Below are 13,129 nucleotides of genomic sequence, written 5' to 3'. Positions count from 1 at the left end.
GTCCTGACTCTTTCTGTATATTCTTTACTTATGTTTTTGTTTTCCTTAATCAAAGTGTGTCTTTTAAATCTTTTCAAAGAAGATTCTTTGGTCTTACTATATCACCTGAATTTTATACGTTTTCTGCTGTATTAAGTTCTGCTCATATCTTTATTTATCTTTTTTCTATGTTCTCAGGGTTTATTGTTTTCATCTTCTGATGTCAGTTAAAACACTTGGTTATTCATTTTAATAAATCTTTTTACTTATAAAGATTTGAACTTTTGAAGATTCCAGCTTACTTGTAAGTTTCTAAGGGTCAGGTCCTCTCCATTGTTGCTGGCCTAAGGCTTAGTTCACCATATAGCAATGTATATATTGACCTATATTCCCCTCGACTTTCTGTGATTCCCTACATCTCACCTTTCTTTGCAGACAAGCCATTTGAAATACCCTTAAGTTATTTCACAGCCAATAAGTCTTTGAAATAATGTGTATTTTTTAGAGAAATCTTCTTATATAATTAGGCAGAAAATCTGACCTGCCATGGTTTTCAAAACAGCATAATTTCACTCTTCTCAATGATTAATCTGTTGTATTACACAACCTCTGAGTATTTAGCTTTATCAATGACATATCCTTTAAAAATGTTTTAGAGATCCTACCAGTCTTTGAAAACATCCTTGTGCCTTGTTTCAGTTCCAGTTTGATGTATATTTTCTGGCTAGCACCCGATTATTCCTACATCTGATGGATGTCCTTGGGAATCTAATTCTGGTATTGATTGTTTTTGCTGATTGGCTCCCGTTGTAGCTGCTTTCTTCATTATTGTGTAAATTTAGATCATGAGCTCATGTTTAGCTAAACAGCTGACCTTGTAAAAGGCTTAGGTGTGAACACTCGTAAGTTTCAGCAGAAAGTCGGCAAAGATTTATTTGTGTCCCTCCAATGAGTGGCCCGCAAGGACCCCGTTTTCTACAAGTGTTGGTCCAATACTCCCTCTACAGGCAGGGGACTCAGACAGGTCTGCTTTGCGGCCCCTGATCTGGGGCAGGGGCAGTGGGCGGCCTGTGGCCCGGGCAGGAGCCTCTCCGCGTGTGTCCCAGGGACATATCTGCCTGCGAACTTTGGTCACCTGGCAGGAAGCTACGATGCCCAGACCTATGCTCAGCTGTGCAGCGAGGTGTACTGTGTGGACAGGTTCCACACACACTTCAAGTAAGGGGGCGGCCTGAGTGGAAAGGTGAGAGTTTGGGCAGCTGTGCAGACAAAGAAGGCACACTTTGGCCTGGGCCTAAATGCTTGTGACACTCCACTGGGCCTGCCGGGCTCTGAGGGCCCTGCCCTGCGCCCCCTGCACCCCTGCCCTTTGTTCAGTCACAGCAGAGATGGCCACACCCACTCCCTCAGTCAGGGCAGTGTTCAACCTCCCTCAGCCCCGCCCCCTCTCCAAAGGTTACCATAGACTACAGAGGCTGCATTCTGAGGCCAGGGCGTTTTGAGAATGCCAAGGGCAGACATGATGACCTTAAATGATTTCCTCCTGTGTCAGTTTTGGTAAACTTTAGGAGCTAGGAAATGGTCCCCTTTACAGAAATGTTCAAATTTACTGGCATTTCATATATTCTCTGCTATAACATTGTCCTGACTCTTTCTGTATATTCTTTACTTATGTTTTTGTTTTCCTTAATCAAAGTGTGTCTTTTAAATCTTTTCAAAGAAGATTCTTTGGTCTTACTATCTCACCTGAATTTTATACGTTTTCTGTTGTATTAAGTTCTGCTCATATCTTTATTTATCTTTTTTCTATGTTCTCAGGGTTTATTGTTTTCATCTTCTGATGTCAGTTAAAACACTTGGTTATTCATTTTAATAAATCTTTTTACTTATAAAGATTTGAACTTTTGAAGATTCCAGCTTACTTGTAAGTTTCTAAGGGTCAGGTCCTCTCCATTGTTGCTGGCCTAAGGATTAGTTCACCATATAGCAGTGTATATATTGACCTATATTCCCCTCGACTTTCTGTGATTCCCTACATCTCACCTTTCTTTGCAGACAAGCCATTTGAAATACCCTTAACTTATTTCACAGCCAATAAGTCTTTGAAATAATGTGTATTTTTTAGAGAAATCTTCTTATATAATTAGGCAGAAAATCTGACCTGCCATAGTTTTCAAAACAGCATAATTTCACTCTTCTCAATGATTAATCTGTTGTATTACACAACCTTTGAGTATTTAGCTTTATCCATGACATATCCTTTAAAAATGTTTTAGAGATCCTACCAGTCTTTGAAAACATCCTTGTGCCTTGTTTCAGTTCCAGTTTGATGGATATTTTCTGGCTTGCACCGGATTATTTCTACATCTGATGGATGGCCTTGGGAATCTAATTCTGGTATTGATTGTTTTTGCTGATTGTCTCCCCTTGTAGCTGCTTTCTTCATTATTGTGTAAATTTAGACCATGAGCTCATGTTTAGCTAAACAGCTGACCTTTTAAGAGGCTTAGTTGTGAACGCTCGTAAGTTTCAGCAGAAAGTCAGCAAAGATTTATTTGTGTCCCTCCAATGAGTGGCCCGCAAGCACCCCGTTTTCTACAAGTGTTGGTCCAATACTCCCTCTAGAGTCAGGGGACTCAGACAGGTCTGCTTTGCAGCCCCCGATCTGGGGCAGGGGCAGTGGGTGGCCTGTGGCCCGGGCAGGAGCCACTCCACGTGTGTCCCAGGAACCCATCTGCCTGCGAACCTCCGTCACCTGGCAGGAAGCTACGATGCCCCGACCTATGCTCAGCTGTGCAGCGAGGTGTACTGCGCAGACAGGTTCCACAAACCCTTCAAATAAGTGGGCGGCCTGTGTGGAAATGTGAGAGTTTGGGCAGCTGTGCAGACAAAGAAAGCCCCCTTTGGCCTGGGCCTAAATGCTTGTGACACTCCACTGGGCCTGCCGGGCTCTGAGGGCCCTGCCCTGGGCCCCCTGCTCCCCTGCCCTTTGTTCAGTCACAGCAGAGATGGCCACACACACTCCCTCAGTGAGGGCAGTGTTCCAACCTCCCTCAGCCGCCCCCCTCTCCGCAGGTTACCATAGACTACAGAGGCTGCATTCTGAGGCCAGGGAGTTCTGAGAATGCCAAGGGCAGACATGATGACCTTAAAAGATTTCCTCTTGTGTCAGTTTTGGTAAACTTTAGGAGCTAGGAAATGGTCCCCTTTACAGAAATGTTCAAATTTACTGGCATTTCATATATTCTCTGCTCTAACATTGTCCTGACTCTTTCTGTATATTCTTTTTTTTTTTTTTTTTTTTTTTTTTTTGCTGTACGCGGGCCTCTCACTGCTGTGGCCTCTCCCGTTGCGGAGCACAGGCTCCGGACACACAGGCTCCGCGGCCATGGCTCGCGGGCCCAGCCGCTCCGCGGCATGTGGGATCTTCCGGGATCGGGGCACGAACCCATGTCCCCTGCATCGGCAGGCGGACTCTCAACCACTGCGCCACCAGGGAAGCCCCTGTATATTCTTTACTTATGTTTTTGTTTTCCTTAATCAAAGTGTGTCTTTTAAATCTTTTCAAAGAAGATTCTTTGGACTTACTAAATCACCTGAATTTTATACGTTTTCTGTTGTATTAAGTTCTGCTCATATCTTTATTTATCTTTTTTCTATGTTCTCAGGGTTTATTGTTTTCATCTTCTGATGTCAATTAAAACACTTGGTTATTCATTTTAATAAATATTTTTAGTTATAAAGATTTGAACTTTTGAAGATTCCAGCTTACTTGTAAGTTTCTAAGGGTCAGGTCCTCTCCATTTTTGCTGGCCTAAGGCTTAGTTCACCATATAGCAATGTATATATTGACCTATATTCCCCTCGACTTTCTGTGATTCCCTACATCTCACCTTTCTTTGCAGACAAGCCATTTGAAATACCCTTAACTTATTTCACAGCCAATAAGTCTTTGAAATAATGTGTATTTTTTAGAGAAATCTTCTTATATAATTAGGCAGAAAATCTGACCTGCCATAGTTTTCAAAACAGCATAATTTCACTCTTCTCAATGATTAATCTGTTGTATTACACAACCTCTGAGTATTTAGCTTTATCAATGACATGTACTTTAAAAATGTTTTGGAGATCCTACCAGTCTTTGAAAACATCCTTGTGCGTAGTTTCAGTTCCAGTTTGATGTATATTTTCTGCCTTGCACCGGATTATTCCTACATCTGATGGATGGATTTGGGAATCTAATTCTGGTATTGATTGTTTTTGCTGATTGTCTCCCCTTGTAGCTGCTTTCTTCATTATTGTGTAAATTTAGACCATGAGCTCATGTTTAGCTAAACAGCTGACCTTGTAAGAGGCCTAGATGTGAACGCTCGTAAGGTTCAGCAGAAAGTCGGCAAAGATTTATTTGTGTCCCTCCAATGAGTGGCCCGCAAGGACCCCGTTTTCTACAAGTGTCGGTCCAATACTCCCTCTAGAGGCAGGGGACTCAGACAGGGCTGCTTTGCGGCCCCCGATCTGGGGCAGGGGCAGTGGGCGGCCTGTGGCCCGGGCAGGAGCCTCTCTGCGTGTGTACCAGGAACCCATCTGCCTGCGAATCTCGGTCACCTGGCAGGAAGATACGATGCCCCGACCTATGCTCAGGTGTGCAGCGAGGTGTACTGCGCGGACAGGTTCCACACACCCTTCAAGTAAGAGGGCTGCCTGAGTGGAAAGGTGAGAGTTTGTGCAGCTGTGCAGACAAAGAAGGCACCCTTTGGCCTTGGCCTAAATGCTTGTGACACTCCACTGGGCCTGCCGGGCTCTGAGGGCCCTGCCCTGGGCCCCCTGCTCCCCTGCCCTTTGTTCAGTCACAGCAGAGATGGCCACACACACTCCCTCAGTGAGGGAAGTGTTCCAACCTCCCTCAGCCCCGCCCCCTCTCCGCAGGTTACCATGGACTACAGAGGCTGCATTCTGAGGCCAGGACATTCTGAGAATGCCAAGGGCAGACATGATGACCTTAAATGATTTCCTCTTGTGTCTGTTTTGGTAAACTTTAGGAGCTAGGAAATGGTCCCCTTTACAGAAATGTTCAAATTTACTGGCATTTCATATATTCTCTGCTATAACATTGTCCTGACTCTTTCTGTATATTCTTTACTTATGTTTTTGTTTTCCTTAATCAAAGTGTGTCTTTTAAATCTTTTCAAAGAAGATTCTTTGGTCTTACTATATCACCTGAATTTTATACGTTTTCTGCTGTATTAAGTTCTGCTCATATCTTTATTTATCTTTTTTCTATGTTCTCAGGGTTTATTGTTTTCATCTTCTGATGTCAGTTAAAACACTTGGTTATTCATTTTAATAAATCTTTTTACTTATAAAGATTTGAACTTTTGAAGATTCCAGCTTACTTGTAAGTTTCTAAGGGTCAGGTCCTCTCCATTGTTGCTGGCCTAAGGCTTAGTTCACCATATAGCAATGTATATATTGACCTATATTCCCCTCGACTTTCTGTGATTCCCTACATCTCACCTTTCTTTGCAGACAAGCCATTTGAAATACCCTTAAGTTATTTCACAGCCAATAAGTCTTTGAAATAATGTGTATTTTTTAGAGAAATCTTCTTATATAATTAGGCAGAAAATCTGACCTGCCATGGTTTTCAAAACAGCATAATTTCACTCTTCTCAATGATTAATCTGTTGTATTACACAACCTCTGAGTATTTAGCTTTATCAATGACATATCCTTTAAAAATGTTTTAGAGATCCTACCAGTCTTTGAAAACATCCTTGTGCCTTGTTTCAGTTCCAGTTTGATGTATATTTTCTGGCTAGCACCCGATTATTCCTACATCTGATGGATGTCCTTGGGAATCTAATTCTGGTATTGATTGTTTTTGCTGATTGGCTCCCGTTGTAGCTGCTTTCTTCATTATTGTGTAAATTTAGATCATGAGCTCATGTTTAGCTAAACAGCTGACCTTGTAAAAGGCTTAGGTGTGAACACTCGTAAGTTTCAGCAGAAAGTCGGCAAAGATTTATTTGTGTCCCTCCAATGAGTGGCCCGCAAGGACCCCGTTTTCTACAAGTGTTGGTCCAATACTCCCTCTACAGGCAGGGGACTCAGACAGGTCTGCTTTGCGGCCCCTGATCTGGGGCAGGGGCAGTGGGCGGCCTGTGGCCCGGGCAGGAGCCTCTCCGCGTGTGTCCCAGGGACATATCTGCCTGCGAACTTTGGTCACCTGGCAGGAAGCTACGATGCCCAGACCTATGCTCAGCTGTGCAGCGAGGTGTACTGTGTGGACAGGTTCCACACACACTTCAAGTAAGGGGGCGGCCTGAGTGGAAAGGTGAGTGTTTGGGCAGCTGTGCAGACAAAGAAGGCACACTTTGGCCTGGGCCTAAATGCTTGTGACACTCCACTGGGCCTGCCGGGCTCTGAGGGCCCTGCCCTGCGCCCCCTGCACCCCTGCGCTTTGTTCAGTCACAGCAGAGATGGCCACACCCACTCCCTCAGTCAGGGCAGTGTTCAACCTCCCTCAGCCCCGCCCCCTCTCCGAAGGTTACCATAGACTACAGAGGCTGCATTCTGAGGCCAGGGCGTTTTGAGAATGCCAAGGGCAGACATGATGACCTTAAATGATTTCCTCCTGTGTCAGTTTTGGTAAACTTTAGGAGCTAGGAAATGGTCCCCTTTACAGAAATGTTCAAATTTACTGGCATTTCATATATTCTCTGCTATAACATTGTCCTGACTCTTTCTGTATATTCTTTACTTATGTTTTTGTTTTCCTTAATCAAAGTGTGTCTTTTAAATCTTTTCAAAGAAGATTCTTTGGTCTTACTATCTCACCTGAATTTTATACGTTTTCTGTTGTATTAAGTTCTGCTCATATCTTTATTTATCTTTTTTCTATGTTCTCAGGGTTTATTGTTTTCATCTTCTGATGTCAGTTAAAACACTTGGTTATTCATTTTAATAAATCTTTTTACTTATAAAGATTTGAACTTTTGAAGATTCCAGCTTACTTGTAAGTTTCTAAGGGTCAGGTCCTCTCCATTGTTGCTGGCCTAAGGATTAGTTCACCATATAGCAGTGTATATATTGACCTATATTCCCCTCGACTTTCTGTGATTCCCTACATCTCACCTTTCTTTGCAGACAAGCCATTTGAAATACCCTTAACTTATTTCACAGCCAATAAGTCTTTGAAATAATGTGTATTTTTTAGAGAAATCTTCTTATATAATTAGGCAGAAAATCTGACCTGCCATAGTTTTCAAAACAGCATAATTACACTCTTCTCAATGATTAATCTGTTGTATTACACAACCTTTGAGTATTTAGCTTTATCCATGACATATCCTTTAAAAATGTTTTAGAGATCCTACCAGTCTTTGAAAACATCCTTGTGCCTTGTTTCAGTTCCAGTTTGATGGATATTTTCTGGCTTGCACCGGATTATTTCTACATCTGATGGATGGCCTTGGGAATCTAATTCTGGTATTGATTGTTTTTGCTGATTGTCTCCCCTTGTAGCTGCTTTCTTCATTATTGTGTAAATTTAGACCATGAGCTCATGTTTAGCTAAACAGCTGACCTTTTAAGAGGCTTACTTGTGAACGCTCGTAAGTTTCAGCAGAAAGTCAGCAAAGATTTATTTGTGTCCCTCCAATGAGTGGCCCGCAAGCACCCCGTTTTCTACAAGTGTTGGTCCAATACTCCCTCTAGAGTCAGGGGACTCAGACAGGTCTGCTTTGCAGCCCACGATCTGGGGCAGGGGCAGTGGGTGGCCTGTGGCCCGGGCAGGAGCCACTCCACGTGTGTCCCAGGAACCCATCTGCCTGCGAACCTCCGTCACCTGGCAGGAAGCTACGATGCCCCGACCTATGCTCAGCTGTGCAGCGAGGTGTACTGCGCAGACAGGTTCCACAAACCCTTCAAATAAGTGGGCGGCCTGTGTGGAAATGTGAGAGTTTGGGCAGCTGTGCAGACAAAGAAAGCCCCCTTTGGCCTGGGCCTAAATGCTTGTGACACTCCACTGGGCCTGCCGGGCTCTGAGGGCCCTGCCCTGGGCCCCCTGCTCCCCTGCCCTTTGTTCAGTCACAGCAGAGATGGCCACACACACTCCCTCAGTGAGGGAAGTGTTCCAACCTCCCTCAGCCCCCCCCCTCTCCGCAGGTTACCATAGACTACAGAGGCTGCATTCTGAGGCCAGGGAGTTCTGAGAATGCCAAGGGCAGACATGATGACCTTAAAAGATTTCCTCTTGTGTCAGTTTTGGTAAACTTTAGGAGCTAGGAAATGGTCCCCTTTACAGAAATGTTCAAATTTACTGGCATTTCATATATTCTCTGCTCTAACATTGTCCTGACTCTTTCTGTATATTCTTTTTTTTTTTTTTTTTTTTTTTTTTTTTGCTGTACGCGGGCCTCTCACTGCTGTGGCCTCTCCCGTTGCGGAGCACAGGCTCCGGACACACAGGCTCCGCGGCCATGGCTCGCGGGCCCAGCCGCTCCGCGGCATGTGGGATCTTCCGGGATCGGGGCACGAACCCGTGTCCCCTGCATCGGCAGGCGGACTCTCAACCACTGCGCCACCAGGGAAGCCCCTGTATATTCTTTACTTATGTTTTTGTTTTCCTTAATCAAAGTGTGTCTTTTAAATCTTTTCAAAGAAGATTCTTTGGACTTACTAAATCACCTGAATTTTATACGTTTTCTGTTGTATTAAGTTCTGCTCATATCTTTATTTATCTTTTTTCTATGTTCTCAGGGTTTATTGTTTTCATCTTCTGATGTCAATTAAAACACTTGGTTATTCATTTTAATAAATATTTTTAGTTATAAAGATTTGAACTTTTGAAGATTCCAGCTTACTTGTAAGTTTCTAAGGGTCAGGTCCTCTCCATTTTTGCTGGCCTAAGGCTTAGTTCACCATATAGCAATGTATATATTGACCTATATTCCCCTCGACTTTCTGTGATTCCCTACATCTCACCTTTCTTTGCAGACAAGCCATTTGAAATACCCTTAACTTATTTCACAGCCAATAAGTCTTTGAAATAATGTGTATTTTTTAGAGAAATCTTCTTATATAATTAGGCAGAAAATCTGACCTGCCATAGTTTTCAAAACAGCATAATTTCACTCTTCTCAATGATTAATCTGTTGTATTACACAACCTCTGAGTATTTAGCTTTATCAATGACATGTACTTTAAAAATGTTTTGGAGATCCTACCAGTCTTTGAACACATCCTTGTGCGTAGTTTCAGTTCCAGTTTGATGTATATTTTCTGCCTTGCACCGGATTATTCCTACATCTGATGGATGGATTTGGGAATCTAATTCTGGTATTGATTGTTTTTGCTGATTGTCTCCCCTTGTAGCTGCTTTCTTCATTATTGTGTAAATTTAGACCATGAGCTCATGTTTAGCTAAACAGCTGACCTTGTAAGAGGCCTAGATGTGAACGCTCGTAAGGTTCAGCAGAAAGTCGGCAAAGATTTATTTGTGTCCCTCCAATGAGTGGCCCGCAAGGACCCCGTTTTCTACAAGTGTCGGTCCAATACTCCCTCTAGAGGCAGGGGACTCAGACAGGGCTGCTTTGCGGCCCCCGATCTGGGGCAGGGGCAGTGGGCGGCCTGTGGCCCGGGCAGGAGCCTCTCTGCGTGTGTACCAGGAACCCATCTGCCTGCGAATCTCGGTCACCTGGCAGGAAGATACGATGCCCCGACCTATGCTCAGGTGTGCAGCGAGGTGTACTGCGCGGACAGGTTCCACACACCCTTCAAGTAAGAGGGCGGCCTGAGTGGAAAGGTGAGTGTTTGGGCAGCTGTGCAGACAAAGAAGGCCCCCTTTGGCCTGGGCCTAAATGCTTGTGACACTCCACTGGGCCTGCCGGGCTCTGAGGGCCCTGCCCTGGGCCCCCTGCTCCCCTGCCCTTTGTTCAGTCACAGCAGAGATGGCCACACCCACTCCCTCAGTCAGGGCAGTGTTCAACCTCCCTCAGCCCCGCTCCCTCTCCGAAGGTTACCATAGACTACAGAGGCTGCATTCTGAGGCCAGGGCGTTTTGAGAATGCCAAGGGCAGACATGATGACCTTAAATGATTTCCTCCTGTGTCAGTTTTGGTAAACTTTAGGAGCTAGGAAATGGTCCCCGTTACAGAAATGTTCAAATTTACTGGCATTTCATATATTCTCTGCTATAACATTGTCCTGACTCTTTCTGTATATTCTTTACTTATGTTTTTGTTTTCCTTAATCAAAGTGTGTCTTTTAAATCTTTTCAAAGAAGATTCTTTGGTCTTACTATATCACCTGAATTTTATACGTTTTCTGCTGTATTAAGTTCTGCTCATATCTTTATTTATCTTTTTTCTATGTTCTCAGGGTTTATTGTTTTCATCTTCTGATGTCAGTTAAAACACTTGGTTATTCATTTTAATAAATCTTTTTACTTATAAAGATTTGAACTTTTGAAGATTCCAGCTTACTTGTAAGTTTCTAAGGGTCAGGTCCTCTCCATTGTTGCTGGCCTAAGGCTTAGTTCACCATATAGCAGTGTATATATTGACCTATATTCCCCTCGACTTTCTGTGATTCCCTACATCTCACCTTTCTTTGCAGACAAGCCATTTGAAATACCCTTAACTTATTTCACAGCCAATAAGTCTTTGAAATAATGTGTATTTTTTACAGAAATCTTCTTATATAATTAGGCAGAAAATCTGACCTGCCATAGTTTTCAAAACAGCATAATTTCACTCTTCTCAATGATTAATCTGTTGTATTACACAACCTTTGAGTATTTAGCTTTATCCATGACATATCCTTTAAAAATGTTTTAGAGATCCTACCAGTCTTTGAAAACATCCTTGTGCCTTGTTTCAGTTCCAGTTTGATGGATATTTTCTGCCTTGCACCGGATTATTTCTACATCTGATGGATGGCCTTGGGAATCTAATTCTGGTATTGATTGTTTTTGCTGATTGTCTCCCCTTGTAGCTGCTTTCTTCATTATTGTGTAAATTTAGACCATGAGCTCATGTTTAGCTAAACAGCTGACTTTGTAAGAGGCTTAGTTGTGAACGCTCGTAAGTTTCAGCAGAAAGTCAGCAAAGATTTATTTGTGTCCCTCCAATGAGTGGCCCGCAAGCACCCCGTTTTCTACAAGTGTTGGTCCAATACTCCCTCTAGGGTCAGGGGACTCAGACAGGGCTGATGTTGCAGCCCCCGATCTGGGGCAGGGGCAGTGGGTGGCCTGTGGCCCGGGCAGGAGCCACTCCACGTGTGTCCCAGGAACCCATCTGCCTGCGAATCTCGGTCACCTGGCAGGAAGATACGATGCCCCGACCTATGCTCAGGTGTGCAGCGAGGTGTACTGCGTGGACAGGTTCCACACACCCTTCAAGTAAGAGGGCGGCCTGAGTGGAAAGGTGAGAGTTTGTGCAGCTGTGCAGACAAAGAAGGCACCCTTTGGCCTTGGCCTAAATGCTTGTGACACTCCACTGGGCCTGCCGGGCTCTGAGGGCCCTGCCCTGGGCCCGCTGCTCCCCTGACCTTTGTTCAGTCACAGCAGAGATGGCCACACACACTCCCTCAGTGAGGGCAGTGTTCCAACCTCCCTCAGCCCCGCCCCCTCTCCGCAGGTTACCATGGACTACAGAGGCTGCATTCTGAGTCCAGGGCGTTCCGAGAATGCCAAGGGCAGACATGATGACTTTAAATGATTTCCTCTTGTGTCAGTTTTGGTAAACTTTAGGAGCTAGGAAATGGTCCCCTTTACAGAAATGTTCAAATTTACTGGCATTTCATATATTCTCTGCTATAACGTTGTCCTGACTCTTTCTGTATATTCTTTACTTATGTTTTTGTTTTCCTTAATCAAAGTGTGTCTTTTAAATCTTTTCAAAGAACATTCTTTGGACTTACTAAATCACCTGAATTTTATACGTTTTCTGTTGTATTAAGTTCTGCTCATATCTTTATTTATCTTTTTTCTATGTTCTCAGGGTTTATTGTTTTCATCTTCTGATGTCAATTAAAACACTTGGTTATTCATTTTAATAAATCTTTTTACTTATAAAGATTTGAACTTTTGAAGATTCCAGCTTACTTGTACGTTTCTAAGGGTCAGGTCCTCTCCATTGTTGCTGGCCTAAGGCTTAGTTCACCATATAGCAATGTATATATTGACCTATTTTCCCCTCGACTTTCTGTGATTCCCTACATCTCACCTTTCTTTGCAGACAAGCCATTTGAAATACCCTTAACTTATTTCACAGCCAATAAGTCTTTGAAATAATGTGTATTTTTTAGAGAAATCTTCTTATATAATTAGGCAGAAAATCTGACCTGCCATAGTTTTCAAAACAGCATAATTTCACTCTTCTCAATGATTAATCTGTTGTATTACACAACCTCTGAGTATTTAGCTTTATCAATGACATGTACTTTAAAAATGTTTTGGAGATCCTACCAGTCTTTGAAAACATCCTTGTGCGTAGTTTCAGTTCCAGTTTGATGTATATTTTCTGCCTTGCACCGGATTATTCCTACATCTGATGGATGGATTTGGGAATCTAATTCTGGTATTGATTGTTTTTGCTGATTGTCTCCCCTTGTAGCTGCTTTCTTCATTATTGTGTAAATTTAGACCATGAGCTCATGTTTAGCTAAACAGCTGACCTTGTAAGAGGCCTAGATATGAACGCTCGTAAGGTTCAGCAGAAAGTCGGCAAAGATTTATTTGTGTCCCTCCAATGAGTGGCCCGCAAGGACCCCGTTTTCTACAAGTGTTGGTCCAATACTCCCTCTAGAGGCAGGGGACTCAGACAGGGCTGCTTTGCGGCCCCCGATCTGGGGCAGGGGCAGTGGGCGGCCTGTGGCCCAGGCAGGAGCCTCTCAGCGTGTGTCCCAGGAACCCATCTGCCTGCGAATCTCGGTCACCTGGCAGGAAGATACGATGCCCCGACCTATGCTCAGGTGTGCAGTGAGGTGTACTGCGCGGACAGGTTCCACACACCCTTCAAGTAAGAGGGCGGCCTGAGTGGAAAGGTGAGAGTTTGTGCAGCTGTGCAGACAAAGAAGGCACCCTTTGGCCTTGGCCTAAATGCTTGTGACACTCCACTGGGCCTGCCGGGCTCTGAGGGCCCTGCCC

This window comes from Mesoplodon mirus (genome assembly GCF_964341445.2).
Source record: "Mesoplodon mirus genome assembly, chromosome: 1".
Classification (NCBI taxonomy): Eukaryota; Metazoa; Chordata; class Mammalia; order Artiodactyla; family Ziphiidae; genus Mesoplodon; species Mesoplodon mirus.
This window is presented reverse-complemented; position numbering follows the sequence as displayed.